The following is a 13,882-nucleotide window of genomic DNA, read 5'->3' on the forward strand; positions in this document are numbered from 1 at the left end:
GTGCTATTTTTAAAAAACGGCTTTCAGCAGGGAAGCCTTTAGCCATGTTAGTCTTGCTCCCCCCATGGTTTTGCAGACTCAAATCCAGGCCAAGTGTATGGCTGTCTGAGGTATTGGAACAGAAGGAGGTCCATTCCTGTTGGTGACAACACCGTGGCCCTGTTCTGGGATGAGCAAGGTGTAAAGGTCAGTGCGGTTTTCACTGGGCCATTTGCAAAATTATAATTGGGCAAGATCTGTGATTTGGTACTTGAGGCCTCCAATCAGGGGCAACTTTGGGCAAAGAGACTTGATATGGTAATGAATGACTAACAGGCAGAGGCTTGGAGAGAGAGCCATTTGTAAGCCTCTGTTTCTGGATACAAGTGTCATATCCCCCAGCCCATGCAAGAAGCAAAATGGGAAGAGACTAGGAGGTAGCCTGGGCAAGAGCTGACAGCTGAGAATCCTGGGGTCAGAGAGACCTTAGGATGTCAAGGAGCTGACCCTGCAAGTCTCCGGACAGGCAGCTGGGCCTTGTAGGAGAGACCTGACAGGAAAAGGAGGTTCACATGCAATAGGGTTATAAGCTAGGGGACACAGGACCCTAGGGACATTCTGACCAGCTAACCATTCCCACAGGTTGCAGATTTTCCTGGTCAGAGGTGGAAATGGTATATAGGGCAAACAAGTTTGCTGAGGTCTTGGGAGAGGGTGAGTGGTGGACATACCAGGTGAGGGAAACGAGAAATAAAAAGAACTGCAGGGATGGGAAGGTGCTGACATCCGAGAGTTTGCTATTATGTGTTCAGAGACTAAGCTACTAAATTAAGGTTAAAGAAGGTGGCCAAGGCAAAAAAAAAAAAAAAAAAAATCAGGTGTACAGATCAGATGTAGTAGGCAGGAAGGCAGGAGCAAACTAGAGAGAGAGAGAAGAAAAGTCATGGCCTTACCAACAACCCAAAAGCCCTGAATTCTCTGGTGAGATAGGCAACTCTGGAGGTTGAGGCAGCTGTAGCTCAGCCAAGAATTAGAAGGATGATTCTAGATATTTAAAATCAACAGCATCCCCACCCACGTAACCCACCTTCAGGAAACAGTAGCTTTAACCAAGAGAACAAGAAACTCAATGAGCAGCAGCCTCAACAACTGGCTCTTTCCTCCTGGGTAAGGAGAGGGCAGTGGGGAAGGACGGTGCCTCAAAGGGAAGTGGAGGCGCTATCAATCTGGCCTAGACAGGTAGGTTGACTGCTTTTACATGGGTGGGCTGGGGCCTGGTCTGGGACCCCTGCTCAAAAAAAAAAAAAGAAAAAAAGCCCTCCTTCTCAGGATCCCTGGGGACCCTGTGTGCGCAGGGAACTGTGTAAAACCTTTACTTCGGAAGGTAAGTGCAGCGGTCTAGGCATCTGGGGCGTACTTAAGCCTCCGCTACGCGTCCCCCACCCCCACCCCCACCTGCCGGGGGCTGGGCGTTTCCCTCTGCAGGGCCTGGAATGGACTCGTCTGCCAAGTCGGCACTACACAGCTTCTCCAGCAGGGGGCGGAAAAGGGCCTGCAGCGACGCGCAGGACCCGAGTCCTCCATTTCAGGTGTGATGCTTCAGCCTCGGATCAACTAACAGCCACACATTTAAAATCTCATTTAGGGTTACCGGAGAACCAAATGAACCTCCGGGTGTGGCAGTCTATTTCCATTTCCTCCCAGATATGCGTCGCTTCCTACCGCGCTCTGTGGCTTTGGAAGGCATTTGCATTTACCTACGCGGTGATTATTTGAGTCACTAATACATACAGCCTAACCGGGGGTTTAATTGGAAATGTTAATCAGTGCAATAGATCTGTGTCTGATTTCCACATTTGGTCAGTTATCTGCAGGTTGGAGCAATCTGTGCTAAACCCAGGGGATGCAATGAGGAGCAAAACGGTGCAGCTACAGCTGGGTCTAAGTCTGGGAAACATAATGGGGAGATGGACCTTGAAAACTGGAAAGAGAGTAACAATTTACTGGTGGGAAGAGGAAATCATTAGAAAGGTGTAGTCACAGAGAGGCCTGATTGCTGAGATGGAATAGGATGGCCTTGGAACCCACATGGTGGAGAGGGAGGCCAGAGTTTTTCTCTGAGGTTGGAGGGGGCTGAATTTGGAGACTGAAGTTTTTTAGGGGCCAAAGGACCAGGAACGGGGGTGGAATGAACCCTGGGAGTCAGAAGTCAAGTGTTATGGAGGGCTAGGGCCTGGTCTGGGACCCCCAAACACACTGTCCCAGACAGTGACAGTCTGGGACCCCTGTTGTGTTTGGGGGTCCCAGACAGTTTGTTTGCCCCTCTCTAGGCCTCAGTTTCCTTGTCTTTCAAACGATGAACTTGGCACTAGTTGTTCTATAAGGTGGTCCATTTATTCTTGGTAATGAAGACAGGTCCACTAAAGTATAGCCCTCTTCTTCCCCTGTCAGAAAAATTACCCCTTCTTTTTTTGTATGCCCTCCAGTTTTAGGGAAAACAATACAAAACAACCCCACAACCACATATATTTCATCTCTTTCAACAGTGTGGCTTTACTTTTACTTCATGTGAATGGGGAACAGGAGGGAAAAGAGAAGTCCAAGTTAATAATCTGCTAGGGACCCTATAACCAAGCCCCTGAAAGGTTCTGTGTGGCTGGGTCTCACAGACCTGAGTGGATGGGTGGGTGGCGTATATTCACTAGTGGCCCTTACTCCCTAACTCAATCTCAAAACAGAAAGTCTTGGGATGAAGGTGAAGAAAGGGCCTGGCTTAGGGCGTATATCCTTCTCCTTCGTGCCCTCCTCCCATATCTCACTGTGAGCCCCAGGCACTTTTTGGAATTCAGCACCCTAAAAGAAACACTATCCTTAACAATCAGCACAACAGTGCCCTCTAGTGACCTTAATGGGGACAATTTTTAAGAGCTCCCCATGCATCCCGGGTCCCAGCCTGGTCACCAGTGCCCTTGTGCAGCGGTTACTCCTTGTGGAGAAGGCTCCCAGTCCTTCCAACCAGCCTGACAGAGAAACTCAGCCAGCCACCGTTTCCTGCAAGTCCTTCTCCTTGCATATATGGATGGGGCTGGGGGTTCACAGAGGGAGTCAGCTCCCCACAACTTCCTCTCCAGGGTTGTTTCCTTTGGGCCTGAAAAAGGTTCCAAACCTCCTTTCCTAGACAGCTTCGGTGCTGAGCAAGATACTTGGCATGGGAAGGCTCTGTGGTAGACAGAGTAGTTGTCCATAGCTTCCACCTACCCCCACCGCCAAGGTGGCAGCCCTAGTCCCCAGACAGAGATTCTGTCAGGAAGTTGGAATGCAGCAAGGTGGCTGGGGGTGGAGTTGGGTTGGTGGTGGGTATTGGGTATGTACAAGATGTGTGCATTGATTTCTACCTCAGTCTCCAACAGGAGGCTGAGCCATAGGTGTACAACAAGGCGGTATAGGCATACAACATGATGTAGGCACACAATGCCCACAACACTATACAGACACACAACATGGCATAAAGATATGACACAATACGAATTAAACACATTGCACATACACAAAGGATGGAAGAGATGCAATTCACATGCAACACAGTACAGACACATAACACTCACACAGTAGCTTATTGACATGATCACGTATACAACATGATATTAACAGGACACTGTACACACACATGATGTGATGCAGACTCAATACATGCATGTCATGGTAGATATGACACAGCACACATACACAGACATACAACATGGTACAGGGAACTGTGCAGATATACATGACCCAGTATGCACATGTGCTCACACATAGGATATCTCCCCTTGCCCTACTCTCAACACAACACACCCCCAGGCAGGTGAGAGGAGTGTGGCTACCAGGTGGAATACTGTGTCCTGTCAGTTGATTCTGCACTGACTCAAGCAAGTGGTGAAATAAAGGCAGGCTGCCATGGAGTTAAAAAGTGGTGCTACAATTGAGGCTGGGGGGAGGGGGAGGTAAGCTTCAGGAAAGCTCTTGATCTTGCTCTAAAACATGGAGGTTCTTGGTAGTACAGGTTGGGGGTGTGTTCTCCTTCTCTTACATCCTCTAGTATTGTTTCCCACCCCAATGGGTGGATGCTGCCTCTGCTGTCTGCCCTCATCCCCAGAGATGGGCAGGGGGCTTCTTGAGGCCATTCTTCCTGTGTCCTCCTTGAGCCCCACCCCTCTCTGGAGCTTTGGCAGCTCGCACTCCTCTCCCCCTCACCCCACCCTCTTGCAGGGTGAGATCTTGCAGGGTGAGCTCACGTAGGGAGGGAGGGGGCGAGTACACCATTCAATGGTGCAGTGGGTGGGATTTGGAAAGGCTGCCTGGAGTGTGCATGTGGGAAGCACACATGGAATGCCAGGGATGCTGGGGGACAGACATGCTCTGGAGTCTTGCCCAAGAGCAAGAGGCAGACCCAGAGTATGGCTTGGAGTTTTAATTCCAGAAGGGGGAATTGGAGATCATGGGGCTTTTCTTGGCTCCCTAAGGCTTCAATTTTGCAATCTCCATGTTTAGATATCCATCTAGCCATCTCTTTGGATTAGGACCCTGTTCATTCTGGTCTGTAATAAATAGGTGCTAGCCTGAATCATGCCTCCTTGAGAATTAGCATGTAGTTTCTGCTTTTCTTTGAGGACAAACACCACTGTGGGAAGGGGAAAGGAAAGCAGAGTAGGAAGGATTGCAGAGCTTGGGGTTCTACAAAGAGAAGATCAGCCTCTCCCTTGAGAGGCTCAAATGATTGTGGGAAAAGGCAGAAAGGGAGGGGTCAAAGAGACTCAGTCTCCTTCATGGTTAGACATGGAAACCTCTGTGGGAAAAATAGGGTAAATTATCACCAAGCAACAACAGTAAACAGTATGTATTCATCCTAAGAAACCTGGGGAGGACTGTGGAAGACTTACCTGGTGGAGACAGGAGAAGGTAGAGGGAAGCTCCAATTAGGGTCAGAGGCTGGGGCCTTCAGCACCTGTGAGATGGTAGCAAATTAGGAGACCTCAGAATGCTGTTGCCTGGCAGACAGACTTTTTTTCCACTTCTCCAGTGAAAGAGGTTAGTGAAAAGGGGAATGGAAATGGAGGTGGAGACTTAGAGTTGAGGGATGAACTGAACTGAACTGAATGCAGTGCCACAACATCAGGAAGCTCACATATTCACAGAGCCAACCTGCATTGGCCATTGTCTCTCAGTTTCCTTTTGTCCACTGGACTCTACCACCTCCTGTGATTATACACATTGCTCCATAATTATGCAGACTATGTAAATATTTCACATCTGTCCTATTTGATTTAGTTCTTCCAACACTTATCCAAGGCAACTAAGGCAGGCCTTTTCACTTGATACTAAGCAGGCCCAGAATCATGAGGTGACTAACAGCAATTCTCAGCTTGTAACTCCCAACTCCTGACTCCCACTTCCGTGCCCTTTCTGGAATCCTATGTAACAATGCCTTTTTACACTTCTTAGCCCTCTGATTTTCTAGCTTTCTTAAGAGATATTCTGAAATTCACCAGAGAGATTGAGAAAGAGAGAGAGAGTGTGTGTGTGTGTGTGAGAGAGAGAGAGTATGTGTGTGTGAGAGAGAGAGAGAGAGAGAGATGTTTGGTGGGAGTTGGATGAGGGAGCAGTAGCAGGTGGGGAAAGAGGTTCCCTCTCCCCTACAATGCTTCTCTCAGCAGGTTTCCCCCAAGAAAGAGCAGCTGAGTCCTTGCATCTTGTGGCAGCTGGTGTGCCCAGCACTGAGTCTGTAGGAGCTGAAGCCAGCCCGGACCCTTCTCATGGGCAGTGCCCACCTGTGCTGAAGTCCTGCAGTGGTGGCGGTGTGAGGTGAGTAATGGAGTCCAGGGCAGGGAGTTAGGGATCTCCAAATCCAGGCAAATGCTGCTTTTCCACCAGATCTCCCAATATCAAAGACTCTGCCTAGACCTCGTGACCTAGGCATCAGAGCATGACCCCTATGTTCTGGGGAATTTTGCCCAGTACAGCTGCCTTTAGTCTCTTGCCTCCCTCCCATCTCTAATATGGGAATGACAGCCTTGACCTACATTTTGGGGTGAGGAGGAGAAATAACATAACAATCGTTGCCAAGTCCGTTGCAGATGTCAAGCACCATCTAAGAGCTTCAGTATAACACAGACATGCTTCCCATCAAGCTGTCATTTTCTTTTCTCCTCCTTTCCTGGTGCCTGGGTGGCTTTTCAGCCACATGCTGCAAATTTGCCATTCAGTTCCTATGATTTCTACTGCCCCATAACCTTAATTTTACCTTCCTGTTTGAAGTGTACCCCCACCCCTTCCATCCCTGCTTCTGGGCCTGTCAGACTTAGCTTAAACCTTCCCGAACCTTCCCTCTGCTTTCCCACCCAACCAAGATGCACTTCCTCCACCAGGTCTCCAACAGCACTTGAGTCTGTAGCGTGCAGGGTAGCACTTGCTGCCCTACTGCCTTAAATAAGTCTTGCATGGTTTCTGGAGTATTCATCTTACCAGGAAAACTAGATTGTAAGCTCTTCAAGGGCAGGGACTAGATCTTACAGATCTCTAGTCTCCCTTAAAAGGGCTCAAAAGTTCCCCAGCAGCTTTGCAAGTTGGGCCTCTCTCTCTTCCTCTGCATTTCTTTCAGGTTTCATGGCCTGTCTCTCCGATCATCTATTTGTTTCTTTGTCTGCCTTTCAGGCAGGCATTATAACTTCTTCTGTCAGCTTCTCCATCTGGCCTCTGTTGCTATTCCCTGCAGTCCAGCTACCTGCTTGTAGCTTGCTGTCCCTCCGTCTGGTCTTCTGTCTGTCTATCAGTTGCTTAGGCATCTCTCCTATTACCCAAATCAAAAAACAACCAACCAAATTAAAAAAAAAAAACAGAAAAACTAAACAAAAAACAAGCAAGGAATAAGCAATGTAGTTCCCTTTCACACTGAGCATACAATGCACCTACAGACAAGGTAAAACTGCAGCTCAGCAGCAGGTGTTTCTGTGATGCCTTCTTATGAAAGGGAAGCTCCAGAGTTTCAGCCATGGAATTGAAGGTATGAAATTACAGCCTTGTTGATACTGATGCATTCAACTTTCTAGCGATGTTCTGGTAGGGGATCCTCTTTAGGCCTTGACGGACAGAAGGTAACTAGGACTGACTAAAATGAGAATCCTCTGAATCGCTCTTTGGTGTTCTGTGACAGATGCAATAATAACTTGTATTTATTGTCTACTGTTGCCAGCTCTGTGCTAGGCTCTTTACTGGCATGATACCATTTTCTCCTATGATAATCTTGCAAGGTAGGTATTTTTTTTCTAATAGTTACTGCTGTTTCTGATTATACAAGTGATACTAGCTGAAGTTAGGTATTATCATCATTACTGTTTTACCAAGGAGGAGATAGAGGCTGAGAGAAGCTAAGTAACTTGCCTGTAACAGAAGACATGCTGTGGCTTTGGGAAGAAAGAGACTTCCTGGAGAGAGTTTCCCAGCATCCAAAGTTATTTTGGTATCTTTAGTTCATGCACATACACATACATACTCTCACAAGCACATTCTTATACTCTTGTACATTCACACAGTCACATCATCCCCTGGGCTCACTCACTTTTCATACTGGAGTCATTCAAAATGATGATCATTCTTACGCCCTCACCTTCACACACAATCATATTTACATACATGCTACATTTAGGTACATTCACACTGCCACAAATTCACATTCACGTATTCACATTTTCACTTGTTTGATGCACACAACACACTTACCATACACCCCACCCTCATGTTCACAGACACTCACACCTTTATGCTATTAATATCATATTCTCACACACACACACAATCATACACTTTCACACTTACATTCACACAGAGGATACAATCACCTTTGCCTGCCCAAATTCCTATATAGTCATACATGCTCTATACACAAATAATACATTGACTTTCCCCCTGCACACACTCCAACTGTTTCTTATACTCACAGCCATTCATACACTCAATTTCATACACTCCAGTGTACTTGCATTGATGTCATCACTGTTTCTTCCTCACAGTCACAAACTTATCACAGGGGCACAAACGTGCATATATTCTCATATATCCACGTTTATTTTCTCACATCATAAGCACCATCTCACCCACTTGCACTTTTACGCTTAGAATTACACGCTTTTGCATTCATATACACAGAGCTAAAGCAACCTGCCTACTCCTGACACATTCACACATAATCACATTCATACATAGAAACACACATTTTGCCACACATTCACACTCACACACTCACTTTCTTCACACTGAGACATCATCACACTCTATACCAAATTTGCAGGCACATACACTGAAATACAACCATACACACATATTTTTATAAACTCAGCCATTTTCACTGAAAACCGTCATTCTACCCTCTCAAACTCAAGCACAATCACTTACACACACAGGTATATTCACATTGACTGACATATATAGGCTTATTCACATTCAGTACTCATACAAATTCACATAAACATACATACTGCACATGTACTTAACACTCACATATTCACTCACTTTCACATTCACGACTGTACACTCAGAATTATACACGCCCTTATTCCCACAGACAAGCACTCCTCCACATTCGTGTACATGCACATGTGTACCCCCTCACACACCATCCCCCACTCATACATCACACATTTTCACACTGGCCCAATCACACTTACCACACACTCACATTCTTATACATTCCCACTCTTCTACTTTCATACTGACACACCCTCACTCACTTCGCTACACACGTTTGCACCAGTGCACATATAATGACATGCACAGTCACTGACTTGCATTCATGCTAGCACATACCACACTGACATACACAATTCACATTGCAATAGTTGACTGTGCTTCACACAGGCAATTACTGATACCACATATGACAACATAGACTCACACTCGCCATGCCACATTCTCACTTACATTGATACACTTACACTGACACACCTGTTCAGGAAGTCATACACTCTCCCGTAATCCACCATGTACTCTTACTCAGACTCTCACATGAACACGTTGACACTTAACTACCACTGAGATAATCACATTGACCCACATCTATTCACATTGATTCACACATACTGCTAGTGACCCACACTCTCACTCATACGTACTTTCCCAAACTCTTACACATCCCCCTCCCATCCCAATAGCCCTGCATTTATATACTTTCTCACTGACACACACACACGGATACATCTAATTGCAAGAAATAGTTTATATTCACAGTTGTCTCTTTTTTCTTTGTTTGCCACTAGTGCTCTCCTCACCCCTGCTGAAAGGTTATATTGGCAACCAGTTGCCAGAGGAAAAATGTTGGTCTCATCCAGGAGGTCAATGAGAAATAGATCCTTTCAGAGCAGAATGGAGTAGAATTTATGTCTAGGATTAAAAAAGAAAAGGCTCAAACCCACAGATCAAGTTTTCCTTATCCTTTCCACATACTTTTTCTTTTTTCAGAAATCATCTCCAATACAGCCTTAGCCAGTCCTGTCCAACACAGGTTGGAGTTTAGATAGTGTGTTTATTTTCTGGAAGTTTATGGCTTAACTTGCTACCTCATTTCTTTCCTATAGTGAAAGGAAGATGAAGGATGTGTTTCTTTATGTGCTGTTAATGGTTTCTTATGCAAAAGTGCATGTCTCTGGTTTTATATTTATGATCTGGAATTGCCTGCTGATTACACACATGGAAAGGGCAGGCCTACTTCCACCAGGCACCTCTAATCTAGCCAGGTATACTTAATACCCTGTTAACCCTGGAACATGGCACTCAAGGAAAGGAAAGAGAAGGTTAATGAGCTAGCTGGATGATAAGGTAAATTTGTACTGTAAGTGTTCGTGTGCGATAGTAGACCCCACTGAAATTTCAACAGCTGTTACTAACAAGTTACAAGAGGAGATTTTTCAGTAGGCGTGGATAAAGACAAGCTGAAGGAAGTTTCTTGCACTTCAGAAAGACTGTAGATTTCCCTGCAAGTGGATAAAAAGAAGCACAAACCCAGGAGTGAACTAATGGATCAGGAGCCTGGTGCAAGAGTCATGTACCAACAGAGATTTGAAAACACAAGAGCATCTTGGAATGGTGTCTCTAGTACATGGCTTCTCCTGCTGGAGTCACCCTGGAGCAAAAAATGAGTTCAGAATATACCCAAGCTGCCATTTGGTATGGGTTCTAGCATGCCTTAGGGAAGAGCTTATTCTCTGGAATATAACCCAACTCCCTGCCATTAGATTGAGAACTTCTTTGATAGCAAGAACTATATTATCTTACTCATTTTGGTTTCTTGATGCCTAGTGCAATGCTAGGTCCAGAAAAGCTACTTGTGAGACTCAGTTAAGAAACTAAAGGGGATACGTGAGCAGGAACATCTTATCAATACAGACCCAGTGTCTCTCTTCTTCTCTTCCTCAATCCCAGATTTGCAGTGGCATTACCAGCTCAGATTGAGGATTGTCTGTAGGCCCCACATAGAGCTAGGCCCAGAGATTCAAATGGGTGAAAGACACACCTATTGCACTCTAAGGTACTTTCATTTGTGTGGGAAAGATCAAGTTGCCATGAAACAGTAGTATGAGGCAACAGTCTGGAAGCTTGGGCATGAAGGGATCTTTATCATGAAATCCAGTGGTCTGTAGGCTCCAAAGGTCTTGACGGTTCATAAGTAGTTGGGGACAGCAGTCAGAATTTAGAGAAGTCACTTTCCAAAGTAAACTTCCTTGTAGATAGCTTGCTTAGCACAGGGCTGTGCCATATTCCCAGAAGATTGTATAATAGAGTACTCTGTTACTGGGCCTAAAGTGGAGTAATAAGAGTGATCTGCAGACCTTAGTGAGATTATTGTACTTATTAAGATCTAACCACCACCTCCTCCAAGAGACAGCTTAAGACAGGGGTTCCCAAACTCTGGACTGCAGACCAGTGCTGGTCCACAGTCTGTTAGGAACTGGGCAGCACAGCAGGAGGTGAGTGGTGGATGACAAGCATTACTTCCTGAGCTCCACTTCCTGTCAGATTAGCAGCAACATTAGATTCTTATGGGAGCGTGAGCCCTATTGTGAACTGCACATGCAAGGGATCTAGGTTGTGTGCTCCTTATGAGAATCTAATGCCTGATGATCTGAGATGGAACAGTTTCATTCCAAAACCACCCCATTGCCCCATGTCCATGGAAAAATTGTCTTCCACAAAACTGGTACCTGATGCCGAAAAAGGTTGAGGACTGCTGGCTTAAGAGAAACAGCTGGGCAATTTTACATTTGGAAATTTTTGGCCATTACTTCAAGATTCACCAAAGGCAATTTATATAATTTGCAGGACTGGCTGAATATTAGGAAGAGAAAAATGCACCTGCCTGAGTGTGCTTGAATTCAGTGAGAAGCACTGAGAAAACCCATTCCCAAACCCATCATGCATTTATATGATATTTTATACTTTTAAAAATGTTTAATAACCCATTCTTCCATTTCAATAGAGGTGTTAGGAGCACCAACTCTGGTATCAGCCAGACCACCATTTGAATCCCAGTTTGGCCACTTCCTAGCTGTGCAACCTTGTTTGAGAAATTATCCCCATTGCTTCTTAGGCCTTTTGACTAAGATCAAGTGAAGAGAAATTACTTATCCCCCTTAAGCCTCAGTGTCCTTATGTGTAAAATGGGAGTGACACTAATGTCATCTACCTCATGGAGTTGTTAAGAGGATGAAATGAGATAATATATGAAAGTGTTTAGCAAAATGTCTGGCTTATAGTAAATGTTTGACACAGTATAGAGCTTATTATCTTTACCATAGCCCTTTGAGGTAGGCACCTTCAAAGGGACAGATCCTTGACATAACAGAGAAACAGTATGGTTCTTTGCAGCCAAAGATTGATTTTCACAGGACTTGTTGCCTGTTTTCCTTTAAGTCTTTATTTCTGCCTAGCCACAAGCTAGGTGTCAGTATTCATTCCCACTCAAGACGATGAGTGAAAAATAGGATTAGTCCATGGAGTTTCCTCAACTACGGTGTCTCTTTAGGACATGTTTATCTTGCAGAAATGTGTCCTGTTCATTTAGCTATCCCCTCTAGTCCTACTTCCACCCTTGAAATCAGTAAAGCCATCAGTGATGCCACCTTTATTTGCCAGTACCCAAACTTGTGGGGGTGGTGAGTAGAAGAGATTCCTAATGTAGGTGGAACCAGCAATTGGTTCTCTTACCATAGGCATTCTTCTGTCCTTGATTCTGATTGTTGAAATGTCTGTTTTGTGGGTGGAAGATCTGCTCATTTTCAGGCTTTCATCCCAAACACCACAGTGGAAGCACAGTTTACTTACGACAAAGCCCTAAGAACATTCATGTTCATGCAAAAGCTGTGAGTAACTGCAGAATTTAATATGAAACTTTCCGTGACTTAGGAAACAGAAATAAGCGCACGGGCATTGATGTCACATAGACATGGGATGGTATAATCTTACTATTACATTTACTAGTTCTGTGACCTTGGTCAAGTGACTTAATGAATGTGCTTCTTCATATGTGGAATGAAAATACTGTAATAACACCTCAGGGGTTATGCAAGTTATGTGAACTTGTACCTAAGTAACTTTTAGCAGAGTGCGTGGGCCATGATAAGATTTCAGCGAATGATAGCGATTTTGTTTATGGCTTGTGAAATCTGTGAAAATAAACTGTAAACATCTATTGGTAGAATGTCTTGAATTACTTCAAAGCAGTTCCCAAATGTGGATATGTGATCCTCACAATCTACTGGTGACGTGATCACCCTTTCTAGATGAAGAAATAGCTTCAGAGGGGTGAAGAGATGTACCTAATGTCACGCAGCTTGTGAGTGGCAGTACTAGGCTGAGAAAGCACCAGTTCAGATGATTGAATATTTGCACCTTCACTTGGTAAAGCCTTTGGGGGCTACAGTTAGCAAATAAGAACAATTTGAACTGAGCATAATCCTTCTTGTGACAAAAATATCTAAATGTGAGCTACAGTTTATCTACAAATCGAACCATAGGTGTTTCTCTTTGTATCTTGTGCAATGCCCAGAATGTTGCAAGAGTGAAACAAATGTGACATCATAAATGTTTGGAAAGCAGTACCTTTCCAAACATAGCTGAGTGACATAGGGCCACAGTAGTACCATTCACCACCAAGAGGAAAATCTTTCTTGAGGCATAAATACTGTGTGGTTCTGCTCATGTTGCTCCAGTAACACCAAATGTTCAGAGTCTGGGAATTCTTAAAACATACGGAGACACTTCAACAGACCTGTGGTGCCACTTGGCCAGTTCTCTCCTGACATGAGAATTATAAGACATCAAGCTTAGTAAACATTAGGGAGAGGATGGGAGGACAAAAAGATAGGAGCACTTTTGGCCTTTTTGTAACATTTTTCTCATAGCCAAACATTCACCTTGAAGCACTCTTCTCTTGGTTTCTATGACAACATATCAGTTCTCCCGCCTGTTTGACCATCTTTCTCAGGGATCATTAGTCACTCTTCCTCTTCCAACCTCTAAATGTTGGTGTTCCACAGAGATCTGGTCTAGTCCTCTTTCTCATTGTGTATTCTTCCTGAGCAATTGTGCATATTCCCATGCTGATGGCCTCCAAACAAATATCTTCATCCCACATGTCCAGCTCTCCATTGAACAGTTTCATAATGCCAAATGAATGTGTTAGAACCACTGCTACAAATGTATCTGTCTTAATATTGCTATCTCTGTTATGAGGAATAGATATAGCTAGAGATACAGTTTTTCCACCACATGTGAATTGATGTTTCCTTCAATTATTTTATTACTTGCCATGTAGATTATACTTTTCAAAGACAAGATGCTTAGATATGTGTCTTGCTTCCCACTAGATATTTCTAGT

General features: G+C 44.7%; 1 protein-coding gene across 27 annotated transcripts in view; it reads left to right on the top strand.

Annotated features, from left to right (window-relative positions):
* The window catches only part of PAK3 (p21 (RAC1) activated kinase 3), a 285,503-nt gene that overhangs the window by 154,681 nt on the left and 116,940 nt on the right, over positions 1 to 13,882 (top strand). For 5 of the 27 annotated variants that reach the window (XM_008975544.5, XM_008975548.5, XM_003822034.5 and 2 more), the window contains 2 exons: positions 77 to 186; positions 5,673 to 5,820. The exons of 8 other annotated variants lie outside the window; for them this stretch is intronic. The gene's annotated coding sequence lies outside the window, so the exon portion shown is untranslated. Of the gene's footprint in view, positions 1 to 76; positions 187 to 5,669; positions 5,821 to 13,882 lie in introns of all 27 variants that reach the window. 14 more of the 27 variants (XM_063601542.1, XM_034949597.3, XM_063601541.1 and 11 more) reach the window with 4 other exon arrangements.

Source organism: Pan paniscus, chromosome X (genome assembly GCF_029289425.2).
Source record: "Pan paniscus chromosome X, NHGRI_mPanPan1-v2.0_pri, whole genome shotgun sequence".
Classification (NCBI taxonomy): Eukaryota; Metazoa; Chordata; class Mammalia; order Primates; family Hominidae; genus Pan; species Pan paniscus.